This window comes from Populus trichocarpa, chromosome 9 (genome assembly GCF_000002775.5).
Source record: "Populus trichocarpa isolate Nisqually-1 chromosome 9, P.trichocarpa_v4.1, whole genome shotgun sequence".
NCBI lineage: Eukaryota > Viridiplantae > Streptophyta > Magnoliopsida > Malpighiales > Salicaceae > Populus > Populus trichocarpa.
In genome coordinates, this window is record NC_037293.2 from 241,348 (window position 1) to 261,229 (window position 19,882).

Here is a 19,882-nt window from a genome sequence, read left to right on the forward strand (position 1 = left end):
TGTTTTTCTACCTTGAGTTAAAATTTCTGGTCAATAGGTGTTTGGGAAGGCATCAAAATACTGGTCAACATAGGCTGTATAAATTTTGTTATTTACTTCCTTTTGACTTGTGGACTTCCTATTTGGCTAGGATTCTTTTCCTAAAAGGATGTGGCAGCTTATTTTGGTAATCTTCTATTTCTACAAAGATCTTTAATGGGCTGCAACATAGTTTCCAAGTGTGGCAAGGATTCATAAATGTTTCAGAATCCTTTTCTTATAAGAATTCCTTATTCATCCTAGCTACAATAAGGAAAGAAGACTTCAGAATTAATTATACCTTCAAATCAGATTTCCTAGTCTATTTGGGACTTCTTAATGGTGACAAATCTGATTCTAGCAAATTTAGGATAATAATTTTTGGATTTTTATTATTTTCCTCTTAATCTTTAGGTTATTATTACTTATTTGAGTCGATTGTAAGTGGGTCTCATATAAGTTCACCTAAGAGGGGTCCATTAGGGTTTATTTAAGTCTAGAGTTAGTATAAATAAAAGCATAACCAGACATGTAAGTCACACAATTCAGATTAATAAATTTTTTTTTTTTGTCGTACTTGTTATGTGTACAACGAAATTTAAGTTATATAAGTTTAAATAGTTTTTGAAAAATAAACCCTAATGAATCTACTCTAGTGGACTGATTTGGCCCACTTATAAAATTGATCCAAAAACCTTAAACTAAAAAGCCCATATCCTGATCCTAACAAGCCTTGGATATCCTAGCTGAAAATAAAGTATTAATTAAGCCTAAACAAGCCCTGCAATGTAACTAACAAAATAAAATAAAACCTAAAATAGAAAATTCATGTTTTGCTATGAGAAGAGAAGGAAATAAAATATTATAGAATTGATTCAAGGCTTATATATAGTGTTCCATGCAGCCCATTGATCTTAGAAACTAAAGGAAAAGGTACAGCCCATGTTGTTTCCTCCTCACCTAACAACAAAATAAACAAAATAATAAATCCTAATACTTAAAGGAAATAATTAATGTTCCTTTACATAATAAGAGTCCAAAAGAAATTAGGAATCCGCAAAACACATAGAAACATCATAAAAATAATACTTCCCCAAGAAGGCTGAAAATCAGGTTTGAGAAGTGTCATACAATGGAAACTTGTCCCAAGACACCAATACTATTGGATTTGAATCGAATAACACAAAGTTAGTTATACCTTCATAAAATAGATTTGATCTTTGTACCAGCAAAGATAACATGTTACATCATGCAAAACACAGGTTTATTTCATAAATCCATGGCTCCCTGCGTTTCATCATACAAAACATTTATATAATGCTTCAAATAACCCTAATGGATCCCCATATATAGGCTAATTTGAGCTCACTTAAAAAATTGACCCAAATAAGTAATAATAAACCAAAGACTAAGAAGAAAATAATAAAAACAATAAAAATCCAAAATTAATATCCTAGATATTCTAGAATCAGATTTGTCACTCCTAAGAAGTCTTAATTAGACTAAGAAATCTGATCTGAATGTGAAATTAATTTTGAAGTCTTCTTACCTTGTTGTGCTTCGTTTTCTTGTTTTTCATGGACAATTAATGAAGAAAATCTCCCTCTTTTATACCTGCCAATTTAGTTTCCATCCTAAACTAGGAGAATCATTAATTAATCCTTCATAAGATCTCGCAGCACCCTCTAAACCTCATGTGACCCTAACTCATATTCATTAATAGGGACCAAATAAGACCCAAAATACACTCCAAAAGAATTGGGTTGAACCCATCATTGATGTGCCGTGAATGATTCGAAAATCGGCAACAATGAATCTGACGAAAATGGATGAAGGATGGGTCTGGTTGTGCTGTCTTTCTTTTGGTGTTTAGGCTGGATTATAGTGATTTCAAGGTAAATAAGATGGAGGATAGACTAGAATGATACTTTGATAAGTCGATCTGGACGCCACAAAGATCAATCTAGGATTTCGACGCCACACTCTTTGTGATTGAAGAGTGATAAGTCAGGTAGGGTTCTTCACAAAATTAATTTGGAAGAACAACTCTTAATTCTGTGAATTAAGTTTCAAATCTTGGCCAAAAGTTTTTTATTACATATTCTGATACTATATTTATAATTGGAACATCCCTCCAAAGTTAGAAAAAATTCAACATGGCAGAAGTCAAGCCCAAAAAACAGACTTTGACAAACTAACCTAGACAAATTAACTAGCACATGTTTTTTGACCTTTCTAACATAAACAGACCAAATTTAAAACAATCATATCTTCTTACACAAAAGTCCAATGCAATCATGGTTGGACAATCTAGAAAGAACCCGTTCTGAACTTGAAATCCACCTAGATTAGTCTTGTTGTCACATGCAATGGATGACTTCAAATTCGGGTTCAAATTTATTTGCTGTTCTGACCATAAACAACATCAATTCCTTCACTTATTTGCATATCAACCCAAATTCAAGTAGCCCAGCATCAAAAGAACAATTAAGGGCTTTTCCCATCTCCAAGTTCCAATTGCAGGCAAATAAACATCCTTGAACCAATTTCAAACTGATTGCTAATTTTTAACTCCGACGCAGCTTCAATCATTCCAATTTGACTCGTCAAGGCCCTTTGTAGTTGTTTCGCTCTCGCTCTTGTCATTGGACCATTTGAATCCTCTTGCATATTAGTTTTAGCTTTACAAGATGGATTATAATTCCCATGATGCACATCAATCATGCATAAGAACCTAAATCTGACCGAATGCGGAAAACCCATCATGAAAAACCCAAGGCTGAACCATATACTGAATCATATCAACAACCAATATAAAACATTTAACTGAATGCTTACTATAAGGAATCCAAGGTTAAACCTGAACTTGTATCATTAATATTCCATGTGCCATGGTGTGATTAGCTCTAATATCGAAAAACAAACAACAAAGCTTAGAAAGTGGGTTTAGAGAGAAAAGAGAGAGTGTGTGGTGCTGTCGGAGCTACATCTATTCCGTCCACCGTTGGATCTTTCTCATTTCTGACTATGTTGTTCACTCCAACCTTCTCTCAACATTGACCGAACGGATCTGTGTTTAAATCAACGAGGGGGGAGATATTGACCTCGCAATATTTCTACTGTTCTGCATTTTCAGTTCTGGAACTATGGAGAAGTGGTGAATTTGCTGCAAAGCGAATGGGTTTTCTTCATGGGTTCTCTTATGGCTGTCATAGACATGAAGATTAAATCACAGCTCTTTGGAAAGTTCCATTTTTCGCTAGTTTTATAGTGGTGTTGTCGTAGCTTGATCTCCTTTGTTCACCGTTGGATCGTTACCATTTTTGAGTATTTTGTTCTTCGGAACATGCTCTACATCTTGACTGAACGGATCATCGTTACAATCAGTGCACTGGAAGATAATGGCCTCGTAATTTTATAATTCTCTTCTTCCTTCTTGAACTAATCTGCATCTTGTTGTTTATGAGATTAGGTTGCTGTTATTTCTGAGATTAGGTTGCTTCTTGGACTCAGTTTCTCTTCTTAGAATTGTTGTTCTCTCTAGTATTTGGGTGCTGCCATCATGTCTCTATGTTCTTCTGTGGAAAATGTTCCAATGGTTAGCTCTGACAATGAACAACACAATCAAGTTAAGTCTGGACATATATTAAGATTAGAACTACAAGATATGTTGAATAGCCATGGGATGAGGATTTCTCAGTTTCAAGCTGATTCTGATATTAGCATAGAGCAACACTCTAATGTCCAAGCCTCTAATATTGTCCCAGAAATGAACCATGTGTTGGGTTCTAAAGTTGATGAGGTGAAGGTAGGGTCTCAGCAACAAGAACAGCTAAACCTTAGACCCAAATTGAATTTTTTAAATGCTTTGAAGGGTTCTGATGTTGATGACAATGAGGGTAGTAAGACCCTTGGTAGCAATTCAGTCTGTAATCTGCACTTTGCTCCCCCAGCTATGACTGATGGTCGTTTGACAGTAGCTCCTCCACTCGATGTGTTTGAAGATGGCTGCGAACTTTGGAAATCCACCCTAGTTGGTCATTTTGTGGGGCAGAAATTACCGTATCTCGTTGTTAATTCCATTGCCAAAAGAATATGGGGCTCCTACAGTCTATCAGAAGTTTTATCTTCGGATAATGGTTTCTTCCTCTTCACTTTTGATTCGGTCGATCATGCCACTAATGTGCTGGAAAGAGCCCCATGGCACATGGCAAACAGGCCTTTGGTGCTTAAACGTTGGCAACCGAACATGCAATTTTTGAAAGATGATTTGGCCAGAATTCCAGTATGGGTTAGGCTGTATAATGTCCCTCTCGAGTATTGGACTATTAAGGGGTTGAGCTGTGTAGCGAGTGCTATTGGGGTCCCCCTTCATGCGGATCATACTACATTGTTGCGTAAAAGGCTTAGTTATGCAAGAGTTTGCGTTGAGATAGATGCTTCGAAGACGATGGTTAAGAAATTTGACTTTCGCTGTCCAAATGGGTTATTCATAACAATTTCAGCTGATTACGAATGGATACCGTCGAAGTGCAGTAATTGCAATGTCTTTGGACACACCACAGCGCTATGTGCTACTAATAACATTGATAATCTTAAAGTGGTGGCAGAGGGTAAGAGGAATGTAGGAGCTATGAACTCTAAATCTGTGGATAACAAGCAGAATCAGTTTCAGTGGCAGGTAGTTGGTAAACGAAATAAGGGTTATGTGAGTGGTGAGAATGATCCCTTGGCATCTAAAGTGGGTAATTGTAATGAGAATGGTTATGTATTCGAGAAGCGAAAGTAGATGATCTTCGGTATTCAGGTATGCATTGTACTTGGTCGAACCAATGTCCTGAGAATCTGATTATGCGGAAACTAGATAGAGTGCTTGTCAATGAGAAGTGGAATCTGAACTTCCCACTGTCGGAAGCGAGATTTTTGCCTTCGGGTATGTCAGAAGACCATTCTCCTATGATGGTAAAGGTTATTGGCAATGATCAGAACATAAAGAAACCATTTAGATTCTTCGATATGTGGATGGATCATGACGAGTTCATGCTCTTGGTGAAGAAGGTATGGGATCAGAATTCGGGGGGTTGTCCAATGTATCAACTGTGTTGCAAACTAAGAAAGCTAAAGCAGGAATTGAAACTTTTCAATATGACACACTTCTCCAACATTTCAGATAGAGTTAAAGATGCAAAACACAAAATGGATAAGGCTCAACAGGCTCTGCATACAGCGCATGAGAATCCAACTTTGTGCATGCAAGAAAGGGATGGTGTTCGTAAATACGCTTCTACCGTCAGTGATGTGCCGTGAATGATTCGAAAATCGGCAACAATAAATCTGACGAAAATGGATGAAGGATGGGTCTGGTTGTGTTGTCTTTCTTTTGGTGTTTAGGCTGGATTATAGTGATTTCAAGGTAAATAAGATGGAGGATAGACTAGAATGATACTTTGATAAGTTGATCTGGACGCCACAAAGATCAATCTAGGATTTCGACGCCACACCCTTTGTGATTGAAGAGTGATAAGTCAGGTAGGGTTCTTCACAAAATCAATTTGGAAGAACAACTCTTAATTCTGTGAATTAAGTTTCAAATCTTGGCCAAAAGTTCTTTATTACATATTCTGATACTATATTTATAATTGAAACATCCCTCCAAAGTTAGGAATAATTCAACATGGCAGAAGTCAAGCCCAAAAAACAGACTTTGACAAACTAACCTAGACAAATTAACTAGCACACGTTTTTTGACCTTTCTAACATAAACAGACCAAATTTAAAACAACCATATCTTCTTACACAAAAGTCCAATGCAATCATGGTTGGACAATCTAGAAAGAACCCGTTCTGAACTTGAAATCCACCTAGATTAGTCTTGTTTTCACATGCAATGGATGACTTCAAATTCAGGTTCAAATTCATTTGCTGTTCTGCCCATAAACAGCATCAACTCCTTCACTTATTTGCATATCAACCCAAATTCGAGTAGCCCAGCATTAAAAGAAAAATTAAGGGCTTTTCTCATCTCCAAGTTCTAATTGTAGGCAAATAAACATCCTTGAACCAATTTCAAACTGATTGCTAATTTTTAACTCTGACGCAGCTTCAATCATTCCAATTTGACTCGTCAAGGCCCTTTGTAGTTGTTTCGCTCTCGCTCTTGTCATTGGACCATCTGAATCCTCTTGCACATTAGTTTTAGCTTTACAAGATGGATTATAATTCCCATGATGCACATCAGTCAGGGCTGAAGAGTGTTTTTTCAAACAGAAGGCAAGGATACAATGGCTTAGCTTGGGGGATCAGAATACTAGATACTTTCACAAATCAGTAAATGGAAGACATAATAGAAATAAGCTTCTATCACTTACAAGGGAGGATGGAGAGGTTGTCAAAGGACACAAGGCAGTCAAATCATAAGTAATTGGCGTACTTCCATCATGTGTTAGGAGTGGATCAGATGCCTAGGGTTTTGAACGAGGAAGTGGTGGAATCGGCAATTAACTTGTTATTGTCTTCGACGCAACAGCATGTACTAGCACAAGATGTAACAAGGGAGGAGATTAAGCATGCTATGTTTAACTTGAAACTGTCTTGATGGCTTTATCGCAGGTTTCTTCAAAAGAATGTGGCACATAGTTGGGGAAGATGTAATCAACGCTGTTAGCTCCTTCTTTTAGACTCGTAGAATGCTTAAAGAAATGAATGCTACATCCATTTCCCTTATTCCTAAAGTTGCTAATCCTACGAGGTTGACAGATTTTCGTCCTATATCTTGCTGCAATACAGTGTACAAATGCATCGCTAAGATTCTAGCTGGGAGAATCAAAGTTGTTTTGCCATCCTTAGTAGGTTCGTATCAGACTGCTTTTATCTCAGGACGGAGAATCAACGACAACATTCTTTTGTCTCAGGAACTAATGAAAGGCTATCATAAATCTACGGGACTTGCTCATTGTGCTATGAAAGTTGATCTGATGAAGGCCTATGACTCGGTGCGATGGGATTTCGTTGACGCTACGTTAATAAAAATGGGATTCCCTAGAACAGTCATTGATTGTGTTACATCATGTCAATTCTCTATCAACGTCAATGGTGAGCTTGCAGGTTACTTTCAAGGGGGAAGAGGGCTGAGACAAGGTGATCCACTGTCCCCATATTTGTTTGTCCTATGTATGGAAATCCTTTCGGGGCTATTCTGTGAGATGAGTGCCAACCAAGAATTCAAGTTCCACTGGAGATGCAAGAAGGACAAAATTTCTCATCTTTGTTTTGCTGATGACTTGATGATTTTTAGCAAAGGGGATGTAAACTCAATTCGTATGATCAGAACTGTGCTCATAAAGTTTCAAGATCTATCAGGTTTGTATCCAAATCCAAACAAAAGTGACATCTTCTTGAGCGGTGCGTTAAATGCTGAGAGGGAACAAATTATTCGTATCCTTGGGTTTAGAGAGGGGGAGCTCCCTATGAAATATTTGGGAGTACCTCTTCTCTCGTCTAGACTAAAGGCTGTTTATTGTAAGGGTCTCGTGGATCGAATCACCTCTAAAGTTCGACATTGGACTTGTAGAATACTCTTGTATGCAGGACGGGTACAACTGATTAATTCAGTCTTATTTTCCATACAGGTCTATTGGGCATCTCTCTTCCTCTTACCTGGGCAAGTAATTAAAAATGTGGAGCAAATTATGAAATCCTTTCTTTGGTTAGGTTCAGATATGAGAACTACTGGGGCTAAAGTGGCTTGGGATCAGACATGTCTTCCAAAAAAGGAGGGGGGGCTAGGAATAAAAAGGATAACAGAATGGAACAAGATTGCTTTGTTGAAACACATTTGGAACCTGTGCAATGACTCAGATGGCTCAATCTGGTCTACTTGGATCAGATCCAATCTGTTGCGAGGTAGGAATTTCTGGACAATCAAGACGCCAAAGAATTGCTCTTGGGCTTGGGGAAAGATTCTAAAGCTCAGATCCTTAGCATGGCCGAAGATGAAGTATATCATAGGAGATGGAATGACAACCTCTATATGGTTTGACAATTGGCATCCACATAGCCCACTCACGGATTCTTACAGGGAAAGATTCATCTATGATTCAGGTATGGAAAAGAACGCAAAGGTGAATGTGCTGATTCATAACTTAGAATGGAAAATTCCTACCACCCAAGCTATTGGCTGGCACCCCATTATAGAAGTTATTCCTTCCAATTCCAATCCTAAGATGGGGCAAAAGGATGAGATAGTTTGGTTGGATTCACCAAATCACAGATTCTCGATCAAAGTAGCTTGGGAGCAACTAAGAATTCATCGTCAGATGGTTGAATGGCATGACATTATGTGGTTCAAGAATGTTGTTCCAAGACATTTGTTTCTTCTATGGATGGCTGTCCAACAGAAACTCACAACTCAAGATAGACTTCATCAGTTTGGTATACATGGTCCCAATAGATGATCACTCTATCTTCGCAACAATGAGGATCACAACCACTTGTTCTTTGAATGCGCCTATACTAAAGCGATCTGGTGGGATGTTTGTGACAGATGCGACATTCCAAGAATAAAAAAAGGCTGGGATGAATGGATTCGATGGGCCTCTGTCACTTGGCATGGCAAGAGTTTCGTCAATTTTTCTCGTAAACTGAGTTTCACAGCTACAGTGTATCATGTATGGTAAGAACGGAATGCAAGGATCTTTGTTGGAATGTCTAAAACTTCGAATTTGGTCTTCAATGAAATCGAATGTATCATTCGCGATAAGCTTGATTTGATGAGGAACGTCCTACCAACAAATGAAAACAAAAGGATCCAAAGAGCTTGGAGGGTTAATAACATAGAATCTTAATTTGATAGTTAGCTGGTTGCATTGGTTCCCCTAACGAATCTAGTGAGCTCTCAGTTTTCTGTTCGGTGGCTAGTCTATAGCCATCTGTTGTTTTATGTTTCTGTTCTCATTGTAAATCTGGGGTATGCCCCTTATAATCTTTATATCTTCTTCTTTTAATACATACGTCAACTTACCAAAAAAAAGATTAGCTCTAATATCAAATTATGCAAACTACGTGATGAAGATACTTCCCCAAGCAAGCTGAATCCTCCTTTATTCTCTCTCCCTTGCTGAATACATGACACAAATAGGGGGAAAAAAACACGAAGAAGAATAGGAAGACACAATAAGAATAGAGTTTACAACAAGATGAACAATTGAGATTCGAAATTGCAAATCTGACTTTTGTTTGAACCAGAGCTAATCGAGAAAAAAACAGATGCGAAAGTGAACGAAATCAACATAAACAAAAACAAGTTTTGAATGCTAACACAAAACAAACCCATTATGGCAAGACAAAACCCGATTCCAGAACCTAAAGAAAACTATATCCAAACGACCTCAAATTTGATATAGTTTTTTATTAGGATCCCAATAAACAGAACATAAAATTTGAGATGATTCTGAGTTAATTTGATACATGGACATGAAACGGCCCCTTTAATCAAATCGAATGTATCATTCGTGATAAGCTTGATTTGATGAGGAACATCATACCAACAAATGAAAACAAAAGGATCCAAAGAGCTTGGAGGGTTAATAACATAGATTCTTAATTTGATATAGTTAGCTGGTTGTATTGGTTTCCCTATCGAATCTAGTGAGGTCTCAGTTTTCTGATCGATGGCTAGCCTGTAGCCATTTGTTGTTTTATGTTTCTGTTCTCATTGTAAATCTGGGGTATACCCCTTATAATCTTTGTATCTTCTTCTTTTAATACGAACGTAAACTTACCAAAAAAAAAACCCGAATTTAGAACCTAGGCCCAACGATGTACAAATAACTTGAGATTTAGAGCGACATCACACTACCAAACTAGAATATCAATTTTAAGTGAATTATTATAAGTTTTGATATGCTAACTCAAAACAGACCTGTTATATACTTGTCTTAACCCAAATAAAGTTTTCTAATTGCTTCTTTTTTTTTACTCAAAATAGAAAACTATAAACACAAAATAACAAGAATAAATACTAGAAAGAAAACAAATATTGGCTCTAAACAAAATGAAAACGAATGAAGAGAAACTTATGCGAAATAAATAGATAACAAAAACAAGGAAGATATAACCTAATTTCTGAGCCTAGCTCTAATAGCAACTTATGTGGTCACGTAAGCAAAATTGAGATATGATCCCAGAAAACTGAAATAGGTCTGATAGGAGTGTGACAAAATTGAAACCTGTCCCAAGGCACCAACACTATTGGAATGAAGTTGAATGATGCCACAAAGCCACTTAATCTTTGATAAGTTAGATCCAGGTCTTTTAAAAATTGAAGAATGCAAGAATCACTCTCACACGTTAAAACTGAAAAATTTAGAACAATAATTCATCAATGGCTCTGAAATTTAGGTTACATGAGTTTAAGTAGTTCTTGAAAAATTAACCCTAATGGATCTACCCTAGTGGATTGAATTGATCCATTTACAAAACTAACCCAGAAACTTTAAACAAAAAAGCCCATAACCATCCCCAACAAGTTTTGGATCCTAGCTGAAAACAAAGTAATTGAATTTAATTAAGCCCAAACTAGCCTTGGGTTATAGCTAACAAAATAGAATAAACCCTATAATATTAAATCCATGTTATGCCGTGAGAAGAAGAGAAGAATAGAAAATATTACAAAATCGATTCAAGGCTTATTTATAGCCTTCCATGCAGCTCATTAATCCTAGAAACTAAAGGAAAAGGTTGTCGCCCATGTTGTTTCCTCCTCACCTAACAAGGAAACAAACAAAATAATAAATCCTAATACTTAAAATAAATAATTAATGTTCCCATACACAATAGGGAGTCCAAAATAAATTCGAAATCCACAAAATACATAGAAACATCATAAACACAATGCTAGCCAAAATTCTGGAAAATTGGCAGCCTTGGTGCCTAAACCTCATGGCCTAAATAAGATTGGATTGAGCCCCTCTTGTACATGAATAAGATGTACTGAGGCCTCCTCTTGATACTCAAATGGAATATAAATTTTGAGTTGATTCCGAGATGATTTGATATATGGACACGAAACAGCCTCTTTAAAACCCGAATTTATAACCTAAGCCAAACGATGTCCACATGACTTGAAACTTGATATTTAGTTTGATTTCATGCTACATTAATGGAATATAAGTTTTGATATGCTGCTATGAACCAAAATAACATACACTTAGAATTGTGTATAATAGTAATAGTGGAATGCACTATAGATGATAACAAAGCTATATAAGGTATATACATATACAGAGTAATTCAAATAGGAGACACTCTACTAACATTTCGTTGTGCTTCGTTTTTTTTTACTTTAATTAGAACATAATAAACACAGAATAACAAGAATAAACACAAGAAAGAAAACAAATACTGACCCAAAACAAAACGAAGACAGATGAAGAGAAACTGACACAAAACAAATAGATAACGAAAACAAGAAGGATATAACCTGATTCTAGAGCTTAGCTCTGATACCAACTGATACAAACCTCTTGATCACGTGGTCAAGCAACCCCCAGTGATGTGCCGTGAATGATTCGAAAATCAGCAACAATGAATCTGACGAAAATGGATGAAGGATGGGTCTGGTTAGTTGTCTTTCTTTCGGTGTTTAGGCTGGATTATAGTGATTTAAGGTAAATAAGATGGATGATAGACTAGAATGATACTTTGATAAGTTGATCTGGATGCCACAAAGATCAATCTAGGATTTTGACGTCACACTCGTTGTGATTGAAGAGTGATAAGTCAGGTAGGATTTTTCACAAAATCAATTTGAAAGAACAACCTTTAATTCTTTGAATTAAGTTTCAAATATTGGCCAAAGTGTTTATTACATATTCTGATATTATATTTATAATTGGAACATCCCTCCATAGTTAGGAAAATTCAACATGACAGAAGTCAAGCTCAAAATTAGACTTTGACAAAGTAACTAGACAAATTTAACTAGCACACATTTTCTGACCTTAATTGAAACATAAACAAACCAAATTAAAAACGGCTATAACTTCTTGCACAAAAGTCCAATGCAATCGTTGTTGGACAATCTAGAAAGATCACGTTCTGAACTTGAAATCCACTTAGATTAGTCTTGTCTTCACATGCAATGGAAGACTTCAAAATCAGGTTCAAATTCATCTACTATTCTGACCGTAAACAGCACCAATTTCTTCACTTATTTGCATTATCAATCCAAACACAAGTAGCCCAACATTAAAAGAACCATTAAGGGCTTTTCCCATGTCCAAGTTTCAATTGTAAGCAAATAAAAACTTTTATACCAATTCCGAACAGATTGCTAGCTTTTAACTCCGAAGCAGTTTCAATTATTCCAATTTGACTCGTCAAGGCCCCTTGCAGTTGTTTCGCTCTCGCTCTTGTTATTGAGCCATCTGAATCTTCTTGTAGATTAGGTTCAGCTTTACGAGATGGATTATAATCCCCATGATGCACATCACCTAATAAAGATGATGCTTCCCCAAGAAAGCCAAAAATCAGGTTTTAGAAATGTGACACAATGGAAACCTGTCCCAAGAAACTAGGACTATTGAAATTGAATCGAATGACGCTTCAATGTCAGTTATACCTTGATAAGTCAAATATGATCGTCAATCTAGCAAAGATAATGTTTTACATCACACAAAACACAAGTTTATTTTATAAATCAATGGCACCCTGCTTTTCAGCATACAAAACACTTATATAATGCTTCAAATAACCCTAATAAAGAAGGTGTTGTTAAAAACTATACATAGCCTTAGCTCCTAATGGGAATGTTGTCTCTTTTCTCCTCTTTTCCTTTCCTCCTACACTATCAATTTTGGAATCCTTTGCATCTGATTATGTCTTAACTTTGTTTTCTTCAAGATTAGGTTGGTTCCTGCACAATCCAAGTTTCATTTTCTCTATTTCAGCTTTTGGTGGTTTTTGGTTTTGTTCTTTAAGTTCAGACGAGGGAGATGGGAAAGAAAGAAGTGAATATGGGTACTACTGCTGTTATTTCCCCTTCTAATGTTGATTTTCAAAATGATGTTTTCCACTCCATCAGCAACAAAACCATTCAGAATGTAATAAGGGATTGTCAGCTTTTGACTGGACACAACCTGAGAATACAACTTCATGAGATGTTGCTTGGCCACGATACTAAATTTTCTCATGAGATCAAAGTTGCTACTGAAGGACACATCCGGTTACTTAGATTTGGAAGTATTGTTGAACTGGATGAAAGTAGAGGAATCAACATGCTTTTAGGGAAGATGGAGGAGGCCAGGGGCAAGCAATTAATGCTAGTTTGGTCAATTTCCAAGATAAGAAAGTTTCAGAACATCAGATGGGTAAGCAAGCAGTCCACTCCACCTTTATAGCTAAGGAAGGAAATATGCCAGCTGCCTTCATAAAGCCCGAGTTGTCACGCTAAAATCTTGAATTGGAAAACATGACAAATCCATTGTCTCCAAGCAATCCAACTGTTGCAAGTTAAACTTTTTAAACGCTGTTAGAGTTGAGGTAAACTTGGACGTGAAAGTTGGCCATACTGTACAAACAAACCAAAATTTGTTTTTTTTTACCTCCCTTGCTGGAATCTGACTGGGATGTAAGTCCTCCAGTTGAATTCTTTGAAGAAGGTTGTACCCTTTGACAATCCACCATCATTTGGGCACTTTGTAGATCAGAAACTTCCATTCCTAGTTGTTAATTCTATAGCTAACAGAATTTGGGGATCACTTAGATTATTAGAAGTGTTGTCGTCAGATAATGGTTTCTTTCTCTTCACCTTTGATTCGGTTGATCATGCTATTGTTATCCCAAATTGAGCTCCATGGCACATGGCCAACAGACATTGGACACCAAACATGCAATTCTCGGAAGATGATTTCTCAAGAATTCCTATTTGGATTAAACTTCATCATGTTTCGTTGGAATATTGGACTAACAAGGGGTTGAGTTATGTTGCTGGTGCTCTAGGGGTTCCTTTACATGCTGATGTTACTACCCTAATGCATAAATGCCTAACTTATACAAGAGTTTGTGTTGTAATTGATGCTTCTAAGATGCTGGTTAAGGAATTTGATCTACAATACCCCTATGGAATGGTAATTACTATTTCAGCTGAGTATGAATGGCTTCCTTCCGGCTGCAGTTCTTGTAATGTATTCGGGCATAACTTAACTACATGTCCATCTAATCATAATGATAAGGCTCCAATGATGGGAGAGGCTAAGATGAAGAAGGGGGGGTTGGTGGGACTGCCTCAGAGTATAACTTGCATAATAAATTTCAATGGCAGGAGGTTGGAAACAGGAAGAAAGACAATCAAAAGACTATGCCTAGTTGCTCTAGTACAGGTGAAGGGACACAAGTATTGAACAAAGAGGGGAATCAGGTTGTATATTGCATCATGAATTGTACAAGTAGAGAAACAATGAACATCCAGAGGAGTACATGTGATACTTTGCCATAAAGGAATGTTGATCCAACATTTTACATGAGCACAAGAGTAGTACCTTACCAAGGTCCTTTGGTTAGACATTTATGGACTATATGTAATCCGGCTAACTATATATGGTCATCCTTAATTTCTTGCGTGGTGGGAGTATTTGGGAGATTCCTTGCCCGAGAAATTTCTTGGACTTCGTCGAGATGTTCAGAAATTCATCTACTTCCATGGTAGGAGATGGGTGTTTTATTTCACTCTGGTTTGATAATTGGCACCCTTTGGGCCCTTAGTGGAGTTTTTTTTGGGACATGATTATTATGGATTCTAGCTTGGGGAGGGATACGAGGATGGGTTTTATTATTGTTGGTAAGGAGTGGATTTGGCCTCCTCCTTAATCCCCCGAATAAATTGAGCGAATTTGATGTCCTCCCACTTATTTTCTCCTAGATGATGATAAGCGTGACCTTGTGTGTTGGAAGGATGCTCCAAGGGGTATCTTCTCAATTCGTTGTGCTTGGAACTCTGTTTATCCTCTTCAGGACAAAATTGAGTGGTGGAAACTTGTTTGGCATAAATATGTTATCCCGTGATTTTCATTTATCTTGTGGATTGCTATTCATGAAGCTCTCTCTACTTAAGATAAGCTTTGATCCTATGGTGTTATTCAGGTTATCCTTTACCTTTCATGTGGAGGTGATAAAGAAGATGTTGATCACTCATTTTTTGATTGCCCATTCTCTCATTGCATTTGGTATGATCCATGCTCCAAATGTCTCATCCCCTTTTATCGTTGCTCTAGGGTTAACACCATCTGTTGGCTCTCTAACTTTAGTGGAGGGTGCTCTTTTCATTTTATTCTAACGAGATTGATGTTAGCTACTGTTGTTTATTATATTTGGAGGGAAAAGAATGCTCGTCTTAATGGTGATGCTCCTCATACTAGTTCGATGATTTATAAACCAATTAGTTGTATTGTTTTAAAAGTTAATCCTTTTCGCAATATGGCTTCTTTGATTACTAATAGAAGACTTCATACTGCGTGGGGATTTTCTGATGATATTTTTAAATTTGTTTGATTTGTTTATTGGTTGTTCAGGTTTTGAGGGCATGTTCTTTTAATTGTACTCGGGTTATGACCCGGTTTATATTTGTTTGTATGCATTTATGGTAAGTGGGTTTGTCCGTCGTTGCCCTTTTGTAGGGTTTGGATCCTTTGTTGTATTTTGCTATTTTTTGGTCAATATACTTACCTTATCCAAAAAAAAAAAACCTAATGGATTCCTATATGTGGGTTAATTTGAGCCTAGTTACGAAATTCACCTAAATAAGTAATAATAACCAAGAACTAAGAACAAAATAATAAAAATTTGAAATTAATATCCTAGATATGTTGTCCTACCTTGAGTTAAAATTTCAGGTCAATCGGAGTTCGGGAAAGCATCGCAATACAGGTCAACAGAGGTTGTACGAATTTTGTTATTTACTTCCTTTTGACTTGTGGACTTCTTATTTGGCAACAATCCTTTTTCTACAAGGATATGACAGCTTTTTGGGAATCTCCTATCTTTAATGGCCTACAATATAGTTTTTAAGTGTGGCAAGGATTCATAAATGTTTCAAAATCATTTTTTTACTAGAATTCCTTATTCGTCCTAGCTACAATATGGAAAGAAGACTTTAAAATTAATTCTATCTTCAAATCAGATTTCCTAGTTTATTTGGGACTTCTTAAGGGTGACAAATTTGATTCTAGCATGTTTAGGATTGTAATTTTTTGATTTTTATTATTTTCTTCTTAGTCTTTGGGACTTCTTTGGGTCAATTGTAAGTGGGTCTCATATAAATCCACTTAAGTGGGGTTCGTTGGGGTTTATTTAAGTTACACGATTATTGGACGAATCTGTAAGTCCAAGGATATAATTAGATTTTTAATAGACCAATTTGATTTAATTATGGGCCAATTTAAAGTTTAATTATGTTTAGGAATTCATTTGGGTCCAATTGAAGGATTTATATAGGTGCAAGGATTTCATTATACTTTAAATGGGTCAAATTAATTTTATTAGTGGCGTAATTGGTGAAACATTAAGTTTTGGAGCCTAATTTAGGCTTAATTAAGAAGATTAGAATTTTAGAAGACCAAATTTAATATTTACCAAGTCAATTGATTGAAATCAAGGGTAAAATTAGAATAAAATCAAAGTTTTAGGGTGAATTAAGGGTTAAATTGAAGAAATTTGTAGCCAATGACTATTTTGACCATATTTGGTTTCCTTCGCATCCTAACCTGGAATAGTTAATCAATTTTTATCCACATCTGGTTTACCATCTAAGTTATCGATGTCAACCTTTAACATCATTAGCCTCTTTACCTTGAGTAGCTAATCACACCAGATATGGTTGATGATACCAATGCGACCCATTGATATCTATGCTGACATCTTCTCAGTGAGCTTTAACGACTGGAAGTGGGGTGTATAAACCCGAACTCTGACTATGTGATTGAGTAATATGACATGTTCTACAACATTGTATGAACTTTGTAACATCTCTCTCCATCTTTAGCTAGAAGAAGTTGTCCTAGATAACAACTAGTGTTTTGTCTCTCCTAAAGTATCCATCAAGTCCATCGTTGTGAGCTTTAAAGATAATGGCTTCCCTCAAAAGAACCTTGAGGAATATACAAATAATTTTTTTAAAAAAAATATAACCTTCTAGCACAACAAAATGCTTGGAAACACCACTTTGGCATTCAATCTATATCTTGTCGAAATCACCATCATGCTTGTAGAGATCTTTCAACACTTCAAAACATACTTTTACTTGTATATTAACTAATAACAAATATCTTTGACTCAAGGCATTAATAACAACATTATGAACTCCAAATTTGTGCTTTATAGAAAAACTAAAAGTACGTAGAAATTCAACCTAATAGCCAAAAATGGAGGATCGAATAAGAATTTTAAAATTTTTATTTGATGCAATTGCAACAAAAATGGGTTATTTCTTGAACTTAATTAATGAATTTGTTACAAAATCAAGTTTCAATTTAAAGAGACTCTTTCCAATAGTAATAGAAAAGTAATAGAAAAAAATCACAAAGAAGAAAAAGAAGAAAAAATGGATGAAGAAATTAATAAAAAGATTAATACATAAAATAAATATAATAAGAGATAAAAAGAGATGCGACCACCTCCTACATATTTTATGCCTTCTCCTGCAAAGAAACTCGTAAAACCAACTCCATTGGTAATTCCATCAATTACTCGTCTATCAAAAAAAGAAGTTAATTCTGCCAATCTTCTTATGCCTTCTGTTAAAGATATTGCATAAAAAACATCTATGTAACCATGATTATAGGACCAATCATATATCACATTTATTATTTTGTCCCTAAGAATTCTCTTAGGACCTTTTTTAGCAACCAAATTAAGGAATTTCAAATTTTGTAAGGATGAATAAATCGGCTTATATAAAGAAGACGCTATAAATATCCCAAAAGAAGCTATACTGACTGAAAAAGTTGAATTTGTTACAAATTCATACCAATCTACAGACTTATTTTGATTTTGATGTAAAAGACTTAATTTGGCTAAGTTTTTGTTGGCTATTAAGAAACTTCAAAGCCTTATGATAAGAAAATAGCATAAATGGTTTTGGATGTAAATACCGACACCAATGGTCTAAACTACAAATGATGGTATAAAATTCTTTACCATAAACTGAATATTTCCTCTGTGATTCATTAAGCATCTCAATATAGAAAGTAATAAGTTATCTCTGTCAGCTAAGAATAACGGTATGCCAACATTAGATGCATCACATTCAACTTCAAAACATTTTTCAAATCAAATAAAGAAAGAATAGGATTGGTTACCTTTTGTTTCATAACTTCAAAACTCTTCTTTACCTCATTAGTCCATTTGAAACTCCTTCATTTCAATCATTTAATGATTGGAGTAATACTAGTGCTGAAATTTTTTTTATTAAATGTCGATAGAAAGATGCTAGGCCATAAAAACTTTGAATATCATAAAGAGTTTAAGGACGCGGTTAGCTGAGAGATGAGTTAAAAAAAAAGTGCAAACATGTAAGTTGAAATGTAAGTGTATTCCTACTTGTCAACAATATGGAATTGTAAGACATGTAAAAAATAGATTGTCTTGATCTAGGAAATAGATTTGCTAACAAGAGTCAAGATCTAGTATAAAATTGACCCAGTAATCAATTGTGTATTTGTAGAAAGGAAACTTGGTGAGTTGGTAAGTTGTGGGAAATCTCAAGAGATTGAAAATTCTAACAGAACAAAAATAAAAAATTAATGGCTAGTTAAGAAAAAGGCAATATGTCTAGTAGCATATATAACATTGAAAACAATGAATAATAATCTGTGGTACTTAGATAGTGGTTGTTCAGGATATATCTCATGAGATAAAGGTTAGTTTAAAAAATTTAAATCATTGACTGGAGAATTAGTGACCTTTGGAGATGGAAGCACAACTATTATAGAAGATAAGAGAAGTATTAATATTCTTGGTTTACCTAATTTTCATAATTTCTTATTTGTAAATGTTCTTAAATCTAATCTACTAAACATAAATTAGTTTTGTGATGACAATTATAGTGTGCAGTTTTCTAAAAATTAATGCAACATCCACAATTATACTGGCAAAAGGCTCATGAAAGGTACCAGAACCTTAGACAGCTGCTATGGAATTTCAACATTGACCACCTTAGGTTGTCATAAGGTAACATTGGATGGTACTAATCTTTGACATCAATGCCTTGGTCATATCAACTTTAGAGACTTATCAAAGAAAAGCAGTACGTTGTCTACCAAATCTACGAACAGATAGGAAGATAGTGTGTAAAGCATGTTAGGAAGGAAAATAAACTAAGGCTGAAACATAAGAAGATTGCTGACATTTTGACCTTAAAACCCTTTAAATTATTGTATATAAACCTAATAGGTCTAATTCAAATTGACAGTTTGGGTGCAAAAAAGTATATCATGGTCATTATGGATGACTATCAAGATATACTTAGGCTGTTATGTGAGTCATTTGAGTCATTTGATCTTATGAGGAAACTATTCAAAAAACTGCAAACAAAAAAGAATTTATCCATCTCTAGAATTCACAGTTGACAAAGAAGCTTAAAGAAGCATTGAATGGGTTTGTACAAAATATATGGAGCAAGATGGAGCTAGAGGAGCTTGGGAGATCTAAGGAGCATGAAGGACAACCTCTAATTCATTTAATTCAGGTCCAAGAAGAGCCCAATTCATTTGGAACAAGGGGTTGATGTGTCCTCATAACAGCCTTGTTATGCTTGTTTTTCCTAATGATATAAGGATTGATGCGAACCTCGTGATCACATGGTCATGCAACC